Below are 4137 nucleotides of genomic sequence, written 5' to 3' on the forward strand. Positions count from 1 at the left end.
ATTTTGATTAAGCATCCATAAAAGTAAGTTATTTGCATTTGTCAGACTGTTAGCATACTTTCATAGGCTTTTAAGTTAATTCTAATAAATGTTGGGTTTCTTTTTATATCTATGTGAGCTACAAGAAGTGATGAACAACAATAAAGATTTTAAATGCATGCAATAATCAACTAAATAATAAAAATTTTATGAAAAAAATATATCTTACCCATGGATATTTCAAGGATTTCTAAATTCTTGCTGAAGCCATTAGATTGGTTCGCTCCTAAAAGAATCATCTTCAGTGATGATGAGCTTTTAGAATATCAAGCATTGACATATTTATCCAAAAAGCAAATAATGAAATTGCATAATTTATTTTGTAGTTTCGATCCCGATGTTAGCGAAAGTGAGAAAAACCCTATCATACACCAGTCTGTTATCATGCAAAGTTTTTCTGAACTGGCTGTCAATCCTTTCAAAGATAGAATTATGAAAGTGTTTTGTACTGAGGAAGGCTACATATCATTCGAGGATTTTCTAGAAATGATGTCAGCTTTGTCCGAACAGGCCCCAGTTAGTGTTAAAACTTCCTACGCTTTCCGAATTTATGATTTTGATGACGATGATATGCTTTCAAAAGAAGATGTCCTAGAAGGTCTAAAAAGAGTAACTCGAAATCAGCTGTCGAACGAGGAATGTGAAGAAGTTGTTAACTATGTGTTTTCTGAAGCTGATTTAGATAATGATGGCTTTATCACATTCCCAGAGTTTGAGCATTTGATTGCTAAGTCGCCAGATTTTGTGCATTCTTTTCGAATAAGAGTATAAATAATGTTTTCTGATAACGTTATTATTAAAGATAGGCCAATAAAGGTTATTTCCAAAATGTAACTCAGACTGAAGTAATGGAGATAGATTGCACTTAAACTCTATTGTTTATTGATAACTGTTTATTTGCACATAAGCATCATCTTCAGTCTAAGCAATAAATTTTCTGAACAAAACAATGGTGTTGTGCTATTGAGTTGTATAGATATCGTTTAGATATCAGTTTTTTTGTGATCCTTCAACTTTTCACCATCGCATTTTGATTCCATTCAATGTCTATGAAAACCATAGTATTTGCTTTAATAAAATGAAAGTATCTCACTAACTATGAATGTATTTCACCAATATTAATGCTGGGGGGATTAGAAAGATTTCACAACGTTTAGGCTACTAAGCTGCACAATGGGGAAAAAGACGAAAACTGTCAACGTTCAGACTACAAAAAGATCCAATTTCTCGATTATGGTAACCCGTGTGGAGGCTTTCTTTTTTCCGGGAGTTGTAAGCAACAAAAAAAATACATAAATAAATAAATAAAAACATTGTGACTGTGTTAATGTAGGCAGAGAAATCAGGAGAGGGAATATCGTTGTATAAATTAGCTGTTTAGATTTTGCGATTATATCTTTAAACTGTTTTGGCTAAGTTATCTTGAATTGTAAAATTTAAATCAACTGATTCATGACAAACCGAACTTCGTTAGAGGGGCATATTAGAATAATATTTCACAGTTAATTGGTAAAATTAAAAATAATTTTGTGCCGTAAAAGAAAAAAAAATAATCACATGTAACGTTGTAATTACCCTAGTAAATTCAATCATAAATAATTCTCTCTTTACATCATGATAAGCAAAACATTTTGGCATTTAATTAAATAAAAAATTATTTTTTGAACTCATCACGTTTATTTAATCAATCTGTAGAGCAACTGTTATAAGACTCGAATAGGTATATTATTAGCATACTGAAGTATAGATTAAGTACTCATTTATATACATAATTATTGCGTTTCTTAGATTTATATTTCCCCTAAAATATTTTTCTTAAAGCCATCGTAACGTTTAAGAATAAATACATATACAATGAAATTTTCTTACACAAAAAAATAAAAAATAAACTTACCCCATTATCGGTAACTAGTTTTCTAATTACTAGAAATGTTCTTGTAAAAATATTGAAAATACACCTATTTTCAGTTCTGAAAAAATGGAGACATCAATGAAGTTGCAATCACTAGCGAAAAACAAAACTACTATCTTTTGCGCAGTTTAGTTATTATCCCGATTATTAAACTTTTTATTAGCCACCCTATATACAATTCAATTTGAATTTTAAATTTTAAGCTGAAATGATTTTCTAATTCCTACTGGTTAAATTAATTCCGAATCAGATAACTGCGGTACATTTTGAGAATTTCATGCGTTGGCAAGATTATACTAAATTCGCCAAGTCTCCCCTATTACATTAAGTAACTTTTAAGAGGAGATTGCAATACTTTAAAGGTAGAGATTGTCCTCGAAAATGCAAATCATTATTAAGTTTCCTAGAAAGAGGGGTTTTAAGGAATGACATCATTAATAATGGCCTAGAGCTCATTTATTTGAAACAGCTTTCCAATTTCGAAGAACCGTTCCTGCAAATCAAATGCTATTCTTGGAGGAAAGCTACAAGCGAGGAAATTAGTACTGCTAGGCACTTTAATAAGTTAATTTTGGGAAATTTAAAATCGCTGCAAGTGTTCGGATTCTAGTGAGCATATTTCATGCGATGTTGATTAAGTACTTAAATTTTTGATTGGCAATGCTGTAGTACGAAACTTTTGTGGAAAATTGATTTAAGTTCAAGCTTGATGAAATTGATGAGGGAAGGGTTTTTTTGTTTAATGTGACATTTTTTAGATTCGTAATAAGTTGAGTTATAGACTTAGAATAACGTGTTTTTAATCACTTGAATTTTACATCATTTATCTAGAAACGCATAAAGGTATTGATGTGCCATTACGGAAATAACTCTTGCACCGACCACAGTGTTGCCCTAAAATAACTTCAGTAATAAACGGATTATGGGTTAGAATCCTCCTGCCATCCAACTAACATCTTTATGTAACCTCAAATGTGGGATAGTTCTATTAAGAAGTTTTCCAAGAAAGCTATTTTGCCCCAATGCTTGATCCAGGAGTTCCTTTGTCTTCTGGGTTGGATTCAAAATTTCAAGGCTATGGAGATGAACTTCGACAGAATTGAATCGGCTCTTCAACGCCGGCTGAAATACAAAGTAAAAAAGCTACTTGACCCTCAATGTCTTGATCCACAAAACATAAAGGCAGCAGCAATCTGGACAATATGGTTAAAATCAACTGGTCAGGAGAGCGACACAAAATTTGGACCCCAGAATGTTGGTTTCAATTTTTGAATATTTCACCATATCTCGAAAACTTTTTGATCGAATCGAAAAAATTTTGCTCACAATCATAAAAATTTTTTACCTAAAGATAATTCCATGCAAAAGTAATTTTAACAGTTATTTATTATTTCTTAATATTTCATTCAAGGTATACAATTCTAACATCATTTTAAGAAATGTAACTTTAAATGGTAAAATTCAAAATTTTAAGAGCAATCGTTCAAATAGTGTATGAGTTATAAAATTTTTAAAAAATCGTATATTTAAGATTTGATTTCTCCCTCACGACTCCACAGATTTTGCTTAAATTTCATAATTTGCCGTGTAAATAAAATAATTCTTTAAAATTATATAAAAAAAATTGCATACCTTACTATTCAAAATTTTTCAACCATTATAATATACAATAATAAAAATAATAAATAATTGTTAACATTATTTCTTACATGGAAATATTTCAAATTTCATAATTGTGTGCAAAAATTTTTCAAGATATTGTAAAATGCGCAAAATGTAAAATTAACTTTCGACTGTTCTTCTGATCTAACTATTAGGACCATATCATATTTACCAGATAACGACTATCCCCCATATTTTGAGGGCCAAAAACCAGTAGAAAAAAAATGGTATGTCTATTCAAAGAATGTACGTTTAGTCTTATTTTATAGCTTAAATTATCGCCTGCACTAAATAAGTAGCATATTTGAGATCCGGCACTTGAATCATCAAGATTAAGTGTTAGTACGTGATCTTTCGATCATTAAATAAAAAGTTACTCAGGATGTACAATGTACAATGGATGTACAATGCACAATGTACTAAATACAATGTTATTGAGAAGAAATAAATTAAAATTTGAAAAAGTTATAAAAATTAACATCAAGTTTGGGAGTCTTTTGTGATTAATTAAAAGTTAATATGCA

At 30.1% G+C, this 4137-nt stretch overlaps 1 pseudogene; it reads left to right on the plus strand.

Moving 5' to 3' along the window:
- The first annotated feature begins 210 nt into the window (after positions 1-210).
- LOC107438479 (calcium and integrin-binding family member 2 pseudogene) lies at positions 211-810 on the plus strand (annotated as a pseudogene).
- Positions 811-4137: the final 3327 nt, after the last annotated feature.

This window comes from Parasteatoda tepidariorum, chromosome 7 (genome assembly GCF_043381705.1).
Source record: "Parasteatoda tepidariorum isolate YZ-2023 chromosome 7, CAS_Ptep_4.0, whole genome shotgun sequence".
NCBI lineage: Eukaryota > Metazoa > Arthropoda > Arachnida > Araneae > Theridiidae > Parasteatoda > Parasteatoda tepidariorum.